At 32.4% G+C, this 22,467-nt stretch overlaps 1 protein-coding gene and 1 pseudogene across 1 annotated transcript in view; one reads left to right on the forward strand and one right to left on the reverse strand.

Annotated features, from left to right (window-relative positions):
* The window catches only part of CADM2 (cell adhesion molecule 2), a 982,117-nt gene that overhangs the window by 936,957 nt on the left and 22,693 nt on the right, over positions 1 to 22,467 (reverse strand). The gene's annotated exons all lie outside the window — the stretch shown is intronic.
* Positions 10,831 to 10,949, forward strand: LOC120615236 (uncharacterized; annotated as a pseudogene).

The raw sequence follows: 22,467 nt of genomic DNA on the forward strand, positions 1-22,467 counted from the left end.
TCTAGAGAATTAGTCTTGATTTATTTCCCTATGATTTTGTCATCTTGTCTATGACTCGTGGTATAAACTAACAATACAAAAAAAGAACTAGGGTTTTGTTTGTTCGTTTGTTTTGTTTTGTTTTTTATCAATCAGTGTATATAGTGAAGTCAAAGGTCAGCTCTTTCCACTGAAGTGTGGTGGTTTTAATTTTGCTATCTATGCTCCATGAGGCAAACTACAGCAAGAGGCTCAGTTGCCTCTTTTGTAAATAAAGTTTTATTGGAACATAACCTCATCCATTTGTTTATATTTGTCTGTGGCTGCTTTCTGGCTACAACAGCAATATTGAATAGTTTCCACAGAGACTGTAAGGCCAGGAAGCCTAACCCATTGAGTAAAAGAGAGCTTAAAGAAAAGTTTGCCAACTGCTTCTCCAGAATATTGGAATCTCAGACAGTGGTCTCAAATCAGAAGTCCTGCTATCTCTAATTACCAAGAGCACTGGAAGTATAAGAAGTCCAGATATTTATTCCAAGTGCTATAAATTTACCACAGACATGGAAGATGGTTTCTCATGACATTAGAGTGACACATTTTTTGAGCTTCAGATCAGAGCACTCAACTGCCCACTGGTCATTACCACTCAGACATACCAAGTCATTAAATTACCTTCCTTTTCCCAGACATTAGTCTTAACCATCCTCTAGCCATTCTTTCAAATTGCTGCAGGAGAATGCTTTGAAAAGATAAAATTGATCATGTATATTTGAACACTACATATAATCTGTAAGCACGATTCCATATCCTTTAAAATAAAATCAAACTAGTTAGCATAGCTTGAAATAATCTTTGCAAGATGGATCGAATCTTTGCTCCAACTTATTGGCAAATTGGCTACCTGAAATTCTTCTCTTGCTTCAGAGCCTTCCATTAGTTGCCCATTTCCAAAGACCACTCATCTAAAGCACCAGCTCAGATATTTTACTACCCAGAAAATGTCCTTAATTTACTCTGATCCCTGATCTAGTATAGGCATCCCATGTGTTCCTCAGAAGCACCTTCTGTTTAGCCCAATCATAGCAGTGTGACCTAACATCAGCTTGGTTTATTTACTTTTCTCAATGACATATTTAAAAGAAAGCTTATTGAGGATATGACCTTACTTTATTTTTATTTCTAGTTTCTAAGAGCTTAGCAGAAATAAAATACTTCTTAAACATTGAACGAAGAGTACTGAGTCTGCTTTGGTGAGGCACAAGAGCCTAGTTGAAAATAATTCTAGAAAGAACATGTGGAATGAGAAAAAAAGCTATTTTTGTTATGTGTGTGCTAATTAACAAAAGCCTCTTTGCTTTCTCTCTTCTACAACCATAAGTTTAAATAGTTTAGGTAATATTTGAAAAAAAATGGAATAAAGCAAAATGGCCAACAGAAAAAAAAAAAGAAACAAACAAACCTTGACTTCCTTAGTAATTATAATTCAATTATTAAGATATTGTGGTACCACAACACAATTTGGTGGAAGAATGACTACTGACAACTTAATTGCTTCTTAACTGAACTGAAAAGAAAATGTATCCTACCTGTAGATATTATTGATTTAGATCTTTAGTAAAGATCTCTACTTTTATAACTTGGAAGCTATAATTATAGTTTACACCTTCAAATTAGCTTATTTACATTTTACAGGTGAGAAAACATACATAGACAATAAATTAAACTATCTATTTCAAGGACAGAGGTAAGTAATAAAAATGTAAAAGAATAAATTTTCATCTCCTTTCTAGGGCTAATGCTTAAAAGTAGGACTTTAGTTATATTTTCTTTACAAAATTATCAATGGTAAGGTAAGAACTATTTGTATAACAGTATACCAAAGAATTCCCTGGGAGTCCTTTATTATTGCACAACACTCTGCAAGAAATTTGTACATCATAGTAGAAAAGTCACGAAAACCATTTTTTTAGATTAAGTAATCACATTTGTAACAGAGTGGTCATAAAAACACTTCCTAAATCTAACAGCTTAAGAGATTACAACAAAAGACTTGAATTCCAAAAACAGATTCCATTTTGCTGTTTTATCTTTATCTTTCATCAAGTACAGTAAATTCTCTAATATTTTAATGTTTCCATCTAAAGTTTTTAATGTTTCCAGTTAATTTTCTAGCTTTTCCATAGAATTTATAGGTTATAACATCTCTGAAAAAAGCATCTCATCTTCGAAAAAAATAGCAATAAATTATTGTTGCAAAATACATTATTTACTACTTAATAAGAAATAATTTAAAGTAGGATTTTCCTTAACTTTAGAAATCATGCCATTCCATACCAAATAAAATAAGAATAAAAAAAAATTGGTACTGGGAAGAAATTATGTTAATAAAAAATTAGAACACCACTTTTTAATACTTTGCTCTTATTTCTAGTTACCAAGAGTTGTGAGTAACAGATGCATCTCTGTCATGACAAAAGTCTCAAAGAAAAGCCAGGTAAAAGGCATTTCCTAGAAATTCTGCTAACTGACTGTATATAGACACTTTCAACTTTAACATGTTCACTGGCTAGTTGTTAGAAAGCCAAAGTTGTAAAGAAGTAAAAAGCAAAGATGAAAAATGAGAAATATACATTCTAGCAAATCGTTCTCTAAATAACCTGTAGTTTTAGAAACATGGGATTTTTTTAAGCTATCTGAAAACAGGTTAGTCTATGCTTCTTTTGAATGAATCTGTATGCTTTTAGAATATGTTTTCTTCTGATTGTGATGGGCAGTAAAGTGAAACTGACTCTAATTCTGGTCTTTGTAACACTGACTTTAACAAGATCAAGAGTCTAGGAAATTCCCTTTTGCTGTCACTCACTGACAAAAAGGTATATAATAGTGCACAGCAGGATGTGCAAACTTGAAAAACACCAACGGGCATGACAGCAAAGCACCACAGAACTAAAGCAATGTCCCTAGGGAAGGAATAAAATACACATATAGCAGAGATGGAGGAAAAAGGGTCCAGAAAAGATATTATCGATATGTACAATAATTAGGGCAGAAGTTCACTTAAAATACCTATAAATAAAATTAAATTACTATAAATATCATGCTAAGAAAAAATAGCATGGAACCTAACACCTCCGATGTGAAAGCATTTGGAGATGTGACCTTTGGGAGGTGATTAGGACATCAGGGTAGGGCCCTCCTGTATGGGATTAGTGTTCTTTTAAAAGAGACCCTACAGATATAGAGCCCTCACCCCTTCCACCAGGTAAGCTTATAGTGAGAAGGAAGCTTGCTCTCACTAGACACTAAATCTGCTGATACTTTGATTTCAGACTTTCCAGCTTCTATAAATTTGAGGTTTAAATTTCTGTTGTTTAAAAGCCACCCAGTCTATGGTATTTTTTTGTTAGAGCAGCCTGAATGGATTAAGACCAAGGGATAGAGAATATTTAATTTTTTAAAAAATTTCATCTTAGTTGTGTTCAAAGGGAAAAATGGTTCAAAGCCTCAAGAATATTAATGCTTTTAAGTTATTTAATATTCCTCCCCTCTATCAAACTATCAGTATCAATACTTCCTTCCAGAAAGTGCTATCATGATTTCACTCCCATGATATAATGAATCTTATCTCATTTATCTTTGATATACCTGTATGAGATGTTTATCATTTATATATCTATATATTGTGAAAAGAGACATTTAGAATAACAAATGACCATATCTTTAAGTGAGCAAGAAAAATAATTGTGTTCCTCATATTTAGACCTATTATTATTATCTTAAATAAAATGAACATGTAAAAAATATGTTCCACATTTTTTACTGTATACTGTATACTGTAAGCTGTTACAGTTATGCTCCAAGAAACAGATGATAGGCAAGTAGGTAGGTCAGTAGATAGATAGGTAGAGATACAAATAAAATTAGGTAAAGATAAAATATTTAAAATATCAAATAATAGGAACACAGATAATATAATTTTTTATATGAACTGAAAAACACATGTTTAAAACATTTGAGTAACTCTAAAGAAACTAAAGACTTAAATGGACAGAGAAAGACAATAAGGAAAGACAGAGAGAAACAGAGAGAATGACACGTGGAAGATAGAAATCCAAATATATCATCCTCAAGAGTGAGTTTTTGATTCACCTCAATTTGTCCATTAAACTCTGACAGATTAAAGTCTAGGTTAACATGACTGTAACAATAAGAACATCCACAATATCCATAACTTATTTCTTGTAAAGTACACTGAATGTGAAATATAGCATAATCATAAGAAACTAATCCTTTGTAAAAGCAAATTTCATCAGTAAAGACATTGTATTCCTATTGTCAATGTCACTTGAGTGACTATGACTACAAATTTTTTTGTGTATAAACACACACGCACACACACACACAGAAAAGTATTTGGACAAAGCTGAATGCTATTGAAGATTAAAAAAAAAAGATAAACTCCTATCAGTCAACTGATTTATAAAATGTTGAACCAAAGTTATAGTCAATCATGGTAGAAGATTTTAAAACTTTGTACATGAGACTGACCTATTCAGCTTTTATTTCTTGTAAACAATTTGGATGAAAACATAGGAAAATAAAACAAGAAGTCATGTTAAGAAGTCATTTTAAGAAGTTATTTAACTTAGTAAAGTAAGAGTATATTAATATTTAGCAAACTTGGAATTTCTAAAAGATTTTTTAATGTGAATGAAGAAAAGGGTTTATGTCCTGTAGCTTTAAAAAATGAGAAGTAGAAGCAACTGATAAAGATTATATTAAAACAGCCAAAAGTCACAATCAGTGCCTGTAAAATTTGTAAGTTCCCAATCATAGCAAATGTTAAAACTTAAATTTGATGTCGATTCTTCAGAGATATGTTACAGGAAATTCCTGTATGCAATGGGAGTTTGAACTAGTTGATTCCTAAGATCTCTTGTAACTTTAAAATATTATAATTACTTCCCAAAACTAAGAGGAAGTTTCATACAGTCATCACAGACACAAACACATTTCAAAATCATTCTGATTTGCAACATACGGTAGAGCTAATTCTTATTATTTCTGGATTCTGTAATTTGCAAATTTATCCACTCACTAAAATTTATGCTTAGCCCTAAAATTGATACATTTTTTTTCAGGATCATCTGAAAAAAGGACATACATGTTCAGAGCTGCAAATAATTTGAACTACCTGATGTACACATTCCCAGCTGAGGTCGAAAAAGGCAACCCTCTGCCATTTTGTTTTAGCTTTCATACTCTATACAAGTGTCTTTTTCAAGGTATATTTAATGCCGCATTTTTGCACTTTTGTGCATTTTGAAAATGGCCCCAAGCATAGTGCTCAAGCCCTATCTAATACTCCAAAGCACAAGAAGACTGGGATGTGCCTTAGGGAAGAAATAATTGTGTTAGATAAGCTTCATTCAGGCTGAGTTACAGTGCTGTTGGCCATGAGTTTAATATTAATGAATCATCAATAAATATTAAACATGGCATTTTGAAACAGAAACACACTTAAACAAGGTTATGTATTCATCCACTGATAAAAATATTGTGACTGGAGTCTCACTGGAATCTAACACTGTATTTTTCAGTATTCACTAAATCAGTGTTCCAGCAACTTTACACAAACAACTACTGTGAATAATGGTAATATACTGTATTTCTCCACATAAAGCTAATATCGAACATATAAATGTCTCCAAGGTGCTATAATTAGAAAGAGGAAAAGATCAAGGTAAAAATTAACTTCACAAATGAAAACCTTATGGCTTGGTATTCTTTGTGAATCAATGAGAAAAGCAATCATGTTTAGAGAATGTTTTTAGCTCTGTGATAGAAAAATCTTCCCTTCCATCAGATAAATACACACATAACTTTCTAAGTCTCATCCTTACTCCCCACATTATAAGATACCTGGGGGACTATCTAGAGAAAATGCGATAACATATAAAGTATTTTTAGCATTCACTTCTGTATATTGAAAACTCTAAGTATCATTCAATCAGATGGCTATTTATTAGTGTCAAATTGAAATCAACAAATGTGAACCTCCAGCTACCTGCCCCTGATCACAGAGGAAAACATGCACTGCTCTGTGACCATTCTTGGAAGCCGCCAAGTAAAACTTTTAGTAAGGTGGTTGAAGCCTAAGAAATCTAGAGTTGCTAAACAATTGTTAGCACTAATTGCAAAACTCAAAATTCACTGTAAATATTTACAGAGCTGCAATCTAGTTAAATCCATACTCTCATTTAGTTATGAACATTAATAAAATTTTATATTTGCAATTTGATCAATAGTTGTGTAGTTTCTGAGATTTGTTCCTCAATATCTGTCCCTATTGTTAATGTTTTCCTTCAGTCCTGTATTTCAGGTATTCAAAAAGGAACATCAGAACCTCAAAATAGGATGAGAATTATTGGTTCTAGAAAACATATTTGCTATATTAAAACTGGCAGCAGAAACTTTTATGAATTTAATACAGGGGTATAAAATATGAACTCAGGATTATATTTAAGTTTATAAAGATATTCTAATAGAAAAATAACTTTGGAAGATCATGCTATGTTATCAGGTAATACAAAATAATGTCCTTTACCTGAGCCCCATAAAAAATAGCTTACTCTATGTACTTCAAGTAGATTCAAAATGAACCTTTATGAAAAACAATAGGTAAGAAAGTCTTAGTTAGATTTGATTTTTGTTCTGGGTGGTTACAAATTGCTTTTCCCTATCATGAACAAATTAAGAAGAGATAGCCCACTTGCAAAGGCACAGAGCCCAACAAGATCAAGTAAAATGGCTGCTTGCAATTTTTCATGGAGAAAGATTAACTTCACAGTCAAATAATAAGAGGTTCATCGGGATGACAACCAAGAAAATGAGTTTCAGAATAGTCTTCCCTCGATAGTCAGCAACTCTTTCTACTATAGAGTGTCACTATCTTTAGCATTTGCTTGGAATATTATCAAATGAAAATGAACCCAGAATTACCCATTTCATTATCATCTAAGAGAACAGTATTGCTGTTGCTGTTGTTTTTAAATATATCAATATAGAAATATTTTTTTACATTCATGTATAAGTTTGATAGCATTTAAATCATAAAATGAGATAAAGAGTACAAACAAGTGAATAACCTCTAGATATTCACAGATGAATGATCTATAAAATAAATATAAAATGAAAACAACAACCAACATATGGAAGATATAAATTCTAATTTATCTAAAGTCATTTTTTACTTTGTTTTCTTTTCTTAAGAAATAGCCAATATTTTTCTCACTTCGCAAAAACAATGAAACAAGTGTATATTTTTTATGTTATAAAATATTCTCTCTGACTTTTACATAAATTCTAGAAGGAAACAGACAATTCTTTGTACTTCAGAAAATATAGAAAGTACTGGGAAAATCAGATCCAAAAATTCAGATATTTGTTAACTCATTTAGACTTGGGGTCACTATTTCCAAAAATGCATCACATGAATCTTGAGATAGCAGTGAGAGTGACACTGTGTAACAGAGAAGGCATTTCCATACATAAGCCTGTATAACTCAAAGCAGCACAAGAATGTGGAAATCCATTCCAGAAAACAGTAAGATAATTTCAAATTTTCTTGAACATAAATCATCTTCTAACTATTGTTCAGATAAAGAGAATTTTTAAATGTTATTTTTAAAATTTGAATCCAGGATGGAGTTCTGCTACATAGTTTTGAAACAGAATCATGCTGTGATCCAAATGATGTTTATGGCAACCCCTCTTATTGTCAGTAGAATATGTAGGGATTAAGAAACAGTTAATACTTTTTTCAGTTTCTTCAATGAGAGTACCACCTAAACATTTTCTCAAAACAAACTGCCTCCTCTTTTTTTCCCTACCAATTCAATGTATTTGTAAGGAACATTTTAGCACTGTATGTTTATTCAAACTTGTGGAGTGAAACTGATCCAAAGGACATCACTAGAATATTTTTAATGATGTTGACTTGTTAATTTAGAAGACAGCGATATCAGATAAATAAGTTATAGTCTAAAATTCTTGAACGAAGGAAAATAAAGTATGGAGTAATGTGTCATCTATATAAAATATAAAAAATATGACATGGACAAATTACTCAAAGCATGATTTTAATTAATAAGGTAAAATGAATAATAATTTTTACCATTAAAACCATTGAATAAGTAACCTAAATTTTATTATTTTTATTTTTTATTTTAATTAATTTATTTATTTTCATGGTGACATCGATTAACGAAATCCATTAAGTTTCAGTTGTACATTTTAACAGTAATAAGGCATATATATATTTACATTATGCTCACCTTCCATAGTTAGATTTCTTTCTGTCGCCACATATTTGACCCCTTTACCCATCTCCCCTCCCCCCTCCTCCCCTTCTACCCTCTGGTAACCACTAGTCTATTGTCCATGTCCATGAGTCTCTGTTTGTTTGTCTTGTTCATTTGTAACCTAGCTTTTTAAAACATACCAAAAAAAAAAAAAAGTAAAGCAATGTAAATAACAAGATAAAGCTGCTAAAAATAGTCTTTTTCAGAGTCAGTCTATTTAAGACCAGTCCAGAACAGTTGATAATATAGCATATAATATAATAAAGTCCTTCTTCTGCAAATGAATTAAATATAAGGCGAAGCACAGATTACGGTATTTAAGTACACTAATATTTATGAGTTACACCATTGTTTCCCTCACAATTATACTTTAACATTAATGAAGCAATTTAATTTAATATTCAAAACCTGTCATTTGTTATAACCCTATTCCAATAAAAAGTCCCATACCCAATTATACTGAGTACAAAGATGCTTCATTTTTCTTCTAACATATGATACATTTTAATTTAAATAAAGTTGGTGTTACTTATATTTCATCTGAAACCAGGAACACATAAAGTGAACAATACCAGCAGGAAACAAGCCAGAAGGGGTGGACTTCTCAGATTTTTCTTGAGCTGAAAGATCCTTTACTTGTATTTACCCACACCTCTAAAACAGTCACATGCCACATAACATTTTGGTCAATGAGAGACTGCACTTGAGGCAGTGGTCTTATAAGACTACAATGGAAGTTGAAAAACTACCGCTTAGTGATGTCCTAGAATAAAGGATTTTTATTTTGTGCCATCTCAGCCTATCTATAACAATATTATCAACTGGAAGTGTGTCAGGGAGCTCACCTGGGCTCATCCCATAGATGTCTTTTCTTTCTAAACCAAAATTAGCACTAGACTGTCCTTCGTGATTCTTATTATGGTTGCAAAACACTCTTTAGAGATAATCAGTACAAAATTTTGAATAAAAAAAGAATTTATTACTTATAGGCCCTGGAGCATACAAGACAGGTGGGGTGTGTGTGTGTGTGTGTGTGTTGAGGGAAAGGGGGTGGCATGAAGCAAGGTCACTGGTAGAGACAGCCCCTGTGCTCAGTGCCTGGGCTTCTCCTTTTACTGAGGTCAAAGGTGGGGCCTAGGGTTTCAGGAGCTCACTCTCCATTTGTAAATTTAAAACAGAAGACTGGGAAATTTAAAGTGAGGGCAGAGAAAAAACAAAACAAAACAACAACAACAAAAACAGGTAGCCCGTTACTGAAATCAACCAGGATCTCTAAAACAAAGGAGCCTGGTGTGGTGGTGATGGAGAGGTGACTTGGTTCTTTATCTAGTCTGAACTGGCTATGCTTTTGAGTTAGCCAGCTTTGAAGTGGATGCCTTGGAAATTAAAATTTAAGTCAGACGCTTGCATAACAAAAAGAAAAGCCAAGTGTCAGGGCTTACACTATAATTACTCAGGTGTTTCTGTGATGCTGGTGTAAACAAACCTACTGGGCTGCCAGTCATATCAAAGTATAACTCATACAGGAACGATGGTAGGCTATATGAGCTAAGTTTGTATAAGTGCACTGTACGACATTCGAACAATGTTGAGATTGTGTTAACGATGCATTTCTCAGAACATATCCCCGTCATAAGAGGCACATGACTAATTAAGATAATAGTTACAGTCTCTCGTTATTGGAGTTGTATCAGTTTCTCACTTCTCTTCTTGAGAATCAATAGGCATGAAAAACTCATCACTTGATCAGTATAAAGACAAATACCAAAAATCAGAAATCTCATGACAGAGTAAACTGGGATTATTAATCAGGCATTTGTCCTGAACATCTCTGAATTTTAAGCCATTTTTGATCAACCCTGGAATATCTAAGTTCTTCTATAGAAGAAATGAATTTCTACAAATGCTTAAAAGCCAGTTGTGGAAACAAGTAGCCAGAGGAATGGTCAAATACGCTCAATCATGAAAAGAAATAGTATAAAATGAATCTCGTTTTTGAGCCAAGTACTTAAACAAACACTATGTACATGCAATCTCCAACAATTGTCCAAGATATGGACAATTGGCTTGGAAAGGTTAAGCAAATTCTCTAATCTTACCCATAGCTAGGATTCAAGTACAGGTGTTCTCAAATCCAAATAGAAGTTTCTTTCCACTATAATTGTCACAGTTAAGTAAATCTCAACTAGTGCAAATTCTCTCTAAATTCACTTATTTTGAAATTATATTATTGCTAGAAATTACAAAATTTTCCAAGAATCACATCATTTCAAAGTTGGTGGATGGAGTCAATTGCGCACTATGTTTGCGCTGTTTAACAAATATATGTGCCATCTTCCATCAGGATCGGTTTTGAATTATTTCAGTTTGAAATTATAGCACATCTTCAGAAATATAGAGCTCTTATAGAATAGAACACGACTAACCCATATATCATGCTGTTTCAACTATTTTATAAAAAAAATAGTTTCTAAAAGTCACTTGTACAGTCTATGGCTATGCTACCCTGAACATGCCCAATCTCGTCTGATCTCAGAAGCTAAGCAGGGTCGGGCCTGGTTACTACTTGGATGGGAAACCACCTAGGAATACGAGGTGCTGTAGGCTATAAAATAATAAATAAATAAACAAACAAACAAATGTAAATAAATAAAAATCACTTGTGCTCATGTATAAATAAATATTTTTAAAAAGTAACAAGAGAATGAATGCTTGTGGATAGACAGAACCTTATACATTCTAAATTAGTTAAAATTTGTTTGTGTTATATCTAAAAATAAATTTTATTTTTAAAAATTTATTAAATCACCCTCTACACTTTTTGATGTTATACTAATATGAACAAAGGGAAAAGGGATGAGCAGGATATATAATATTGTATGTAATGTATAATCTCAGCTAAGCCAATAAAGCATTAAAAAAAAAAAAGACTGAAAGGAAATGCTCTAAATTTTAAGTGTCTAAATTATATGGTTTAGGGGAATTTTCACTGCCTTCCTACTTACTGAAGGACATAGAAATCATGATTAAAATCAAACTTTTAAATGTGCTTCTTAATGAATGCTCATATATGAATCAATGCTGTCTTTATCATTTGCAAATGTTGAGGTTCACTATAAATACAGTCTAAATAAATTTATTCAAAATATCAGTAAAAACCATAACTAATTAAATTACCCTTATCATAACACATACAATATTGACATTTGAAATAAAAAATCTTCAAAAATTGGTGAAAATATGTTTATTAGGATGTATTTATAGTGATCTTGGCATGCACTCCTCAAACTTAGAAAGTTAAGGTGGAAATGTGATATCTGTGACAAATTCCTTCAAAAATGTTACACACTCTAATACAGTGGACATGACAAGCCTGAAATGTTGAAAGGAAGCCATTTGAATTATCTGAGCACACACAAAAAAAGACATCTGGAAAATTACCTAACAACTGAAACATCCTATTCACATTTTTTCTGGAATCTCATAATGCTGAAAGGATGTTCTGCAGGTCCTGAGTTTACACTAATTTGCAAGCTTTTGAAAAAGTATAACAATTTCAAAGAATATGTACTATTTTGTGGGGGTGTCACTAGTGAAATATAATTTTAACAGAAGAAAAATAATCTTAACCTTAATTTTGTTACTTTTGTGTTACAATTGCTATTATATCATTAATATTTAGTGTCATATTAAGATGCATTTAGAGATAATAGCAGGAAACAAGGGTCACAGTTCATTCTTTGTTCTGGTCTCTAAGGCTACCAAGCATGGAATAAGCTAAATAAGGCAACCTAACTCCTTTTAGAACATTTCTACAAGGAAAAAATGACAGTTCATATCAGCCAGTGTGCTTCTGTTAATGGCTTTCAGATTTTCACTTCAGGAAGCTGGAGTCATGGTGTTTTCTGTGGAACACCCACACCTTCATGACTTTCTGCTCTTCCTTCTCTAATGGTGCACCACTGACCACCAGTGTGCAGTTCAGGGCCTACTCTTTAAAGCTGACCCTGTAACAGTTGTAACTAGGACCTGCAATAACTTGATCTTAACTATCACCACCATTTCCTCTCCCACAGGCCTACTACCTCTTTTCTCCTGATGTTCCTTTTTCCTTAACCAAAAAACTATTACACATGATTTGGAAGCCCATAGTGCTTTACTCATTAAGGTAGCTTCTGTTACCTGACCATACCAGCAGGCATCAAACTATTACTACTCAAGATCCTGTATGTTACTATAGTGAATTATAGTAGATGGACACATTCCTATCCCTCTTTTGATGATAATCTCACCTTTTGGGAATATTTTTCCAACTTTGTTTTCCTAATGGGGCTGATAAACAAATTCACCCCTGGAAATAGCAGTAGGATATGAATTAGCCTGGGCTAATGATGTCTCCCTACTCTCATAGACCTGTTCATATTTTTTCTCTTGTTTTAGGTTTTGCAAGAGTTGTGATCACTAGAGTTACTGAGATTACTCTCAACCAAACATACATCCAACATTCAACAACCAGTCTAAATATAGGAATCGACCTTCACTTCGGGACCATGACATTTACTACCCAAAAAGTCTGATCCTCTCCACCGCCACCTCTTGCACAAATTCTCATATTCACTCTACCTGTTGTTATGAAAGAGCAATTTGTGTGTGTGTGTGTGTGTGTGTGTGTGTGTGTGTGTGTGTATTTCTTTTGCCACTTTTAAAATATTAGTGACTATTCTGTTGGAACTGCGGGTCTCTAATAGCAGTTAGTCTTACGAATTAACAGCTGCCTATATAATATGATCTGAGGTGCAGAAAGTCCCCAACTATCGGGCTCAATCCAGGTAACACAAAGACTAATTATTTTACTAAAGATCCATTTCTATATGTTAAGCAGCATTTTTAAGGGCTTTATTTTTAATATAAGTTTTATAAGTGAGTCTAAAACATCATGTTTTGTTTCTAGGATTTCTGATTGGTTTTATCAAATTGTTTCATGGTATTAGCGAGATCATGAAAGCTTTGAAGAAACAGAGGGTTGTCCAGAAAGATAACGAATACAACAAACATGCTTTTTAGTCCACAATTGTGCCCTCGGCTTGTGTCCAGGATAGGCTTAGTATATAGGCTGCAACCTAGGAAGTGTTGGACCTAAAACATGGGTCACATTCCAGAAGGCCCTCTGGTCCAGTGAGAACATCAGTACAAATCAGAATCCCATACAGGTGTATAACTTAAATATAAAACAGAACCTGAGAGATGTCTATAGAGATTTGAAATACTAGAGAGTACAAGCCATGAGACTAATACAAATGCAGAACTACAAAATAGTACAGAAATAGCGTGAAGAAATCTGGTAAGCCAGGAATTATCTTGGAATAATTAATCTTGATTTATCCAATGGATGAAAATCAGTAAAAAAATAGGTCTGCTGTATTCTTTTTGGCGTTTATCAAAATAGAAAGTTAAAGATGAGAGCTGTACTGTAACTCATGTATTAGCTGTCCATGCATTATTTTACCTTATTTCTCAAATAAAACAATAAAAAAATCAAAGGACATGTGGAAAAAACTAATCAATATAGTGTCAGATACTTTTTATTTTTGTGGTTTGTCATAAGAAAACAGGATTAAGAATCTGTAAACTTATGTAAATGAATTAGTGAATTATTTCTCCATTTGATTTTTCTCTTTAAATAGAGAAAAATGTTGGAAAGTAATAACTAAGAAATTTTAGACTAAGAGTAAATTTCAAATCAATTTGATTCCTATAAAGAGATACCTCCTCCAGGTCATTTTTGATAAACATATAACCAAAAATTAGAAAATATATCTTTAATACTATAAAAATAATTTTAATAACTGAACTAAGTATGAATCTTCTCTATTCGTTTAAGAGGAAAAGGGAGCTTTTTTTTTCAGATACTACTACAAGAATATATTAATTAAAATCATAAATTGATTTTTCAAGCAAGATAATAAATCTAAACTACTTTAAAATTAATGTTTTATATTTTAATACAAAAATATTACCTATTTAGTTATATCCCAGTTATTGTAGCTACTTTAAAATTAATCAAAACAGTGCTTCCAGAGCAAAATCATTATACAAAATTGTACTGGATCAAGTGCTCAAATAAAATAATATATAAATTATTTCAGTAAAATGTTTTATTTAATTACCTAACATACCAAGAAATTCAGACACAATTTTTAGAGGTCATTTTAATATATTGTAAATGTGCTTAGTCTTTAAGGACAATTATACCGATACTCATTTACATCAAACCTTCCTGTTAATGGAAAGAATTATATCTTGAAATCCATACTCTCTCATGTTTTATTAAATATAATGAGATCATTAAATATTAAATACTTCCTTCAGTAGAATATTGTCAGAATATACACTATTCAGTGAATTAAGTACTGTACTTCAATATTCATCAATTGTCTTCAAAAGAATCTGTAATTCTATTAAATTTTATTGAGTTTATTTCTCTTATTTTTAAATGACCAGATGCTCTTCTTTTACCACTCTTTTAATATATATTGTTTCTTTATAAACAAGTAGGTAGAAAAATGATAAATGGGTTAGAGAAGGAAAAAATCATAATAAAATTAACAGAATCCTTACCATGTGACATGTGGTAAGGATATTTTTAACTTAGCATAGTATGAAGTAAAAAAAAAACAAAACAACAACAAACAAACAAACAAACAAAAACATTATTTCAGTTAAGTCTCAAATTAACGCTATGAGGTAGACAGTCCTATTAAAGCCAACTTCACAGCTATACAGCTAAAGAAACTAAGATGTATACACAAAACCACATGTAATTTAGTGGGAAACAGCACAGGTTATTCAGAGTTTCAATTTTGACTAAAATCTGGAAATTGACAACCACTAGTTTTTATGATATACATGCTAAATAAGTATTTGTTCACACGTCTATGAAAATAAACAAATCATCTAACCATTGACGACAGATAATTATCACACAAAAGCAACGAGCTTCAAAACTGTTTGCAGAATATATTCATTTTAATTATCATTGTTAATGACTTACCTACATAAGTAACTACATATTTTTAAGTGTTAACCTGATAATCCAGTAGAAAACTAATACAGATTTAAAATCAACTATAATGAAAACTGTCCCAAAGGGCAAGCCAATTGAAATCTAGGTGAAAACTTTATGGAATAGTTTGACCAACCTTGTTTCATATTATAAAGTATAAATTACTTTTTTTTAAATATGCTGCTATTTAACACAGAAATAACTAAATGTTAAAGCAACAAGAGACTTCAGATCTGCTATTATATATCTACTTCTTTTTCATATGAAGAAAAAACTACATTTAGCCTCCAAGCTTGCATGGGTAGCAAAGCAGAAAGGGAATTCCGAATTCACCATGAACGGCACCTTAACCAAGACGCTCTACTGCCTCAACTTTGTCTTTTGTTCTTGTCTATATATCCAAACCTATGTAGAACATAGGTGTTCAATACATATTTTCTAAATTTATAATATATTTTTTAATTAAGTATTAGAAATACAGCAGTTTAAGCAGAGAATAATGAAGGGCAGTAGATGAAGATCTCAACTAATTAGCCCATTATTTAACTTAAGGAAAGAACTTATAGGTAATATAGGATTTTAAGATTGAATTTAAAGATACGAGAGAGAATAAAAATTGTATAACCAAATTGTTTGAATCTTACTAAAAGGTTGAATAGGAATCATATACTCAATCTAATTCGGTTAAACATAAGTTTGACTGAGAATGGTAGATAGATAAAGAAGATAAAAACTAAAGAAAAAAAAGTAGGTGTTCAAAGTTGGCAAATAATAGTTCCAAAGCAAAGGAACCTAAGATAAACTATATAATAATATTATATGATCCTAAAATATAATTAAAGTGAAAAGAGATTTAAATTTATATAATGGCAAAAAAAAATTACTGTATGTTGGGACTATGCTAGGTATTAGGAATAGAGCAATGACTAAAACAGCTAAAAACCTTGATCCTCAATGAGGCTATAAAGTTTCTATAACTAGGAAGTTACAAAAACAATATAGGTGAGTATTGGCTAGATTTCGGCTTAAGGGATGTGATCAGGAATACTGTAAAGGAAAAGGAAATAGAAGTAGTAGATAAAAGATATACCATGGAGGCTGGTACCATATCAAAGGATACTAAGCTCTGGCATATAACTAAAATATCCTTTAAGAGAAGAAAAAATCCTCTCTCCATATTTTCCAGAGACTCTGAAACAGGCAGGCAGAAGATACAAAAGCAGTATCGAGCCTGTTTCTGGCTTTGCAGTGGTAAATAAGCAGATGGGGAGCATGGATGAATCACAGAAAGCAACTCAGGTGTTCTCTCCCTCTCTCCTCTCTCCTCTCACCCTCTCCTCTCCCTCTCTCCCTCTCTCCCTCTCTGCATTTCCTCTACCCCATCCATGGCTGTGGCCACAGCTCCAAATCAGGACCCTCCCTGAAAATAGAAATAATTCCCATCCCTCTACCCCCAGATAAGGGCTGTGATTAGTGAATTTATGACAGCACATATATGCCTGCAGGGGGAGAACTGGGCTCATTTATCCTTATCAGTTCCACCAATTAGGAAAACAGATGCATCACAGAACAGTTGTGGTACATTAGTAGATGGCAAGGCACTGCATGGTCTAGGGAGTTGGGAAGACAGCTGGGCTAGGCATAAACAAATATGAGTTACTGACTGCTTGGAAAGTTCTATATACACCATAACTTTTAATAAACACACATTAATAATCACAATTAATACTACTGTGGTTACATGGCCACACAATCAGGGCAGATTAGCCAATTTCAATTCAATTCACATCACTTAATGAATGAAGGTCTATCAAGTTGAGTAGATTATGTAACAGAAAAAGGGGAAATCTGAATAGCTAGACTTTTGAAGGTCTGTCATCTGATGGGCAAGACATTCGCATCAATAATACGAAGACGAAGGTGACAAAGTATACTGAGTCTGATAGAAGAGGAATTCAGGGTGTCAGAGATAATTTCTTGAAAGAGAATTGGAGCTGAACTTTAATTCTCCTTCACAGCTAGTAGGGGGTAAAAATCCTTTATATTCAGCAATTTACCTTGCATTACACAGAATAGCGGAGACTAGCAGTTTAAAATGGCATCTGGCTAGCAGAGCTGTGCAGTGTCTTTCAAATTCCCAGTACAAACATTAAGAGAAGACACCACAAAAATAGTCAGCCAAGCTATGCATGCACATACCCATTGCTAGAATTAAGGAAGATAGTGCTACTCCATGCAAATGGATTCTAATGCATCTGAAATTCAAATGCAGTTAGCAACCCAAACACACCCTTCGTAAAGTGGGCAGGAAGTCCACTTTAAGTTAATTTTTCTCTTAATTTCTGCTCTCCAACTTAGAAACACAAGGTCCATTCCAAATAGAAAATCAGAAGCACCTTTCTATCCTATAGGTGTACCTATTTGGCACACTATTAATACTTTTCCTTGCTACATTCGAGAATTGTAGTCCCCATAATGGAAGTGGAAGATGAAGTAGGACTACTGTCCTGTATTTAGAGAAACATACTCCCCACAAATTATATCCTGTGGGCAGGTACATAAAAGAACCAATCACTAAATCAATTACAAAAGAAAAACTAAAACAAAATTAATAATTCTTCAGGTTACAAATGACTGATAAAATCTGAATAAGTATCTTGCAGAAAAAAGTTAATACCAAGTAAAAAAGTTAAAATCAAGTTCATTGAAAATGGAATAAATATTGCTATTTGATAATTCATTATCCTTCAATTCAACCTAGTATTCTCTCAATCTCCATGTTAAATATCTTTTTTTTTTTTTTAACCCAGTGTCCCCTTCTTTGAAATTAGGCATTGGTAGTTGTCTGATGGAGTTTATTCAGAGGCTTTCAGAAATGCTTACTCAGCAGCAACTGGTTATGCCAAAAGAGAGCTGTATCCACTAATGGGGTCAGCTAAGACATGGGCCACTTAAAAAATATGAAATCATAGTCTGAATTTAAAGCAGTCAATATGAACAAGATCTCTTCTTAGGTTAGATTAGAATCTTTTAATTTCATTGAAGGTACATCACTTACTGATGCATTAACTAAAGTACATCCAATTTAGACCCACTAGCAATTATCAGGTCAGCACGGCTATTAAAATAACTGCTTTTATTAAAGAGCAAAAGATGTTACAGAATAGTTTGCTTTTAGTGACATTATGGCTCACTTCCTATACATGTGGAATAGTGAAGTATGTCAAAATATCTTAAATCGAATATATGTAATAATTTTGTAGCACAGAAGCAAATATCAATGAACACACATTTTTCTTCTCCACTCATCCTAATTATTATTAGTGAGCCATAATTAAAAATCAATTTCTAGAGTGATTCATATCTATATGACAGAGTATAAACTAAAATTTTGTATATTCTATTAGCTCACCTTAATAAAAATTATATAATTAAAAAACTTGTGCTATTACCTAAAAGTTTTAATCTTTATTTTGACTCAAATTTTATAAGTCTGATTGATAAAGAATTAAAATATCTGCTGACTAGAATTGCCCATGCCTTTGAATATGTTAACTTCAATTATTGATTTATAAATATGATATAGTTCACGAGGCTATAAAAATTATCAGTTGAATATTAAAATATTATACCTATATGCGCATACACAGATCTAGAAAAATTTAGAACTTGAGCTTTAGATATTAGAATTATATAATTAAATCAAAAACTGATTACACTTAGAACAATAATTCCTGAGGTCAAAGCATGAATCCACATGAACAAAACTCCAAATATGTTTCCTTTTATTTCTTTTTGTTGCCTTCTCTGATGTCTATAGCTATAGAACTGAATTCACAATTGTACTACCTATTAAACTTAACTATTAGAAACACTCTCTTATAAAGCTCTGGGCACCAAATATGGCTTATTCTCAAGATTACTTTGAGTTCCACATGCAATGATTAGTACATTTTCTCACCTGTTAATTTTTGGCATGTGAAAGGCATATTGTCATATTAAAACGTGTGTGCTTTGGAAATGCTGCAAGTTCAATGGAAATAGGCCTTGAGAGTGGGTAGGATGGGTAGCAGTAAGTAGCTAGCATTAGAGGCCAGAATGGGAATGCTTTTTATGTCATACTCAGTAGTTTGTGCTTTAATTAGTGTTGAAAAGAAAGCCTGTAGTGAACTTTATATAGAAGTAAAATGTAACCAGACATTTTTTTTTTCTTTTTTTTAGGAATATAACCCTAGAGATGGTGTGGAGGATCAGAGAGAGTAGGGGCAGACTGATAAGAGAATGTAGCAATAGTATAGACGAAAGGCCACAAGAATCCACACAAGGTTCTGGCAGTGGAGGTGAAGAGGAAAGATCATACGCAGGGATTGTGGACTAAGTTAAAGTGGGAAGTCAGAGAGATGGAGAAGTTAAGAATTGCATCAGAGCTTTTGAGCAAAGACTTTTGGGTGCTATAATGGCATTAACTGAGAAAGGGAATTCTAGAGATGCAGAGGACTGGGAGGGGTGGTTGAATGGAGAAGCTGATGAGTTCATTCTTTGGACCTGTTACATTTTTACATGCCTAGACATCTTCTGGTAAAGATATCCAGAAGGCAGTTAAAAATAAAGGGTTCTAACATGGGAAAGAGTACAGGCCTGGATAGCTAGATTTGTTGGATTACTCAGCACTGCCTCTCAGGCTCTTGTTTGTACCTCATTAAAATAAGTCAATCAATATATTATTTAAGTAGATTTTTAACATTTTTTTTTCTTTTCGATCTGCATTCTTAACATCAAATTGTAAAGAGAAGTCAAGGAAGTGACTGTAAAAGGCAAGCATAATACACAATTAGGAGAAAGAAAAGCTCAAAAATATTTGCAGAATTCTGTTCTCTGTTATGACAAAGTGCCAATGATATGTGGCTGAGACATTGGGAAAAGGTTAAATTATTTTTATCATTTTCCACAAAAACAGGCATAGTATATTATAGGAAGGTTCCTAACCAGACTGGTAAAAAGAATTTTCCAGATGCCTATAAAGCTTATATGTGTCACAAAACATTTTTCTGAAGATGCTAAATACATTATGTTACTTACTCTAAGGTCAAAATTTAAAATATAATGTTTATATGCCTATCCTAAGTAAAAAAGTTAGATAATGACTATATTCACTGAAATATGTCTAAGTGAACTGATTTCTCAAATTGTAAGGCTGGGAGCCAGCATGTGTTAGACACTGACCTAGGCGCAGGAGACTCAAAGATCTTCACATCGCAGGAAGTCACAGTCTCCATCTCCTGGAAATACATCATTCAGTCTGATCTCTGGGGAAAAATATTGCCTTACATCCATTTAAAAATATCCTTTCAATTATTGACAAACAAAATAAATTCTTAGTGCTTCATTAATAGCAGGTGGTCATTAATGACAATGCAGGAAGTATTAGTAAAAATAGAAAGTCCAGAGAAGAGTTAAAATTTGGGGCAGTTTTTTTCCTATAAAAATAATTTTAGAAGGTTGATAATTTCACCTATGTATAGCACATTCTCTGGATATTTTGACATTCAGAGAACACATTTTTTCTAGCTCATCTTCATACAGCTAAAAATATTTATATTATCTAAATGCCCAAACTGTGTTATATATTGAAATTGCAAGGATGAAAAATAAAAATCATAATGCAATGCAAAGGCTAATGTTTGACAGAAAACTCTTCTGGCTGCTATGTCTGAGTTGACAAGTTAAAAGGAAAAATAATATGGATTAAATGTCTTTACATCCTAGCAGGTGTCTAGTCATCAATAATATTCACTGAAGGCCATTGTGTGCAGAGCACTTCTCCTCATTTCCTAATTCCCTGCTTGGCTCTCAGCAGAAAGAAAGGAAGGTAGACAACAATTTCTGACACCTCTAAGAACTTTGCACAGAAAAAAGGTTTCCTACCAATGTGCAAGTATTATTTCATCAACATTCTCTTAAAAGTTATCCATTGGATTTCTCATAAAATTTGTTTTATTTGAAACTGACTTCTGTATAATTCTAAGTATAAAAGTAAAATTTCAAAAGACTACACAGAAATAAGAAAATCCGTATTTTCAATGAACAAAAAATGGATGTAGATAGCTCTCCAAGAGAAGTAACAAACTGATTTTATAAGAATTCTTTCTTTTTTTTTTTTATCATGACAAAGATTAGAAGATGTGATCTCTAAAATATTTGGTGCAGAATAAGAAACTGATGAAAGACATCTAAATGTTCTTTTTAGTGGCCTTACTAGATATAGCACAAAAAAAGTTCATTAGAAAATCAAATATAATGCTTTAATAGTCAAATAGACTATATGGAAATTTAACCCTTTCATTTCGAAAGAGTTACCATAAAGAACTGTCTTCACTAAACTGACATTTTTAAAAATTGTATGCTTTGTAATTTTTATATATGTTTCAGTTTTAAGTTTTAGTGCTTGACACACTTTTTGTGCTGAATAATTAATCTATCTTATGTTAACAGAGATAAGTAATTTCGTATTGTCTATTAAGAAATTATTTTCATATCTTCAGATTAGTATTATTTTTTTAATCCCAGCTCAAGCCCTGAAGAATTATTTAAAAGAACAAAATTATTGCATGATATATATGTGTGTGTGTGTGTGTGTGTGTGTGTATAGAGAGAGAGAGCGCTCACATATATAACCAAGATAATGTAATCACAAATCCCAATCACTTTCTCAGTACAAACCCAAACTCTTTGCCTTTTCTATAATACTAACTTAATTAAAAATGGCGTGTCTGTTTGTATTATAATAAAAACCTAAAAATACAATTTGTTTCTATACTTGGTAGAAATATCCATCCTAGATTTTTAGCTTTATAGCCAGATATTTAGCTCAAATTGATACAAACTATCTGCATAAATCATCATAAAAAATAGTTGTGTTTAAACTAATTTTAAGCTGGGGGGGTCTATATTAATTTTGAAAATGGATGGTATTTTATGGCTACATCCAGAAGCACACACAAATATTTCATTTAGTAAAAAAGTTGGCCAATATGCATATTCTGTGACCTTGAAAATGATGAC

This window comes from Pteropus medius, unplaced genomic scaffold (genome assembly GCF_902729225.1).
Source record: "Pteropus medius unplaced genomic scaffold, Ma_sr-lr_union100, whole genome shotgun sequence".
In the NCBI taxonomy this organism is placed as follows: domain Eukaryota; kingdom Metazoa; phylum Chordata; class Mammalia; order Chiroptera; family Pteropodidae; genus Pteropus; species Pteropus medius.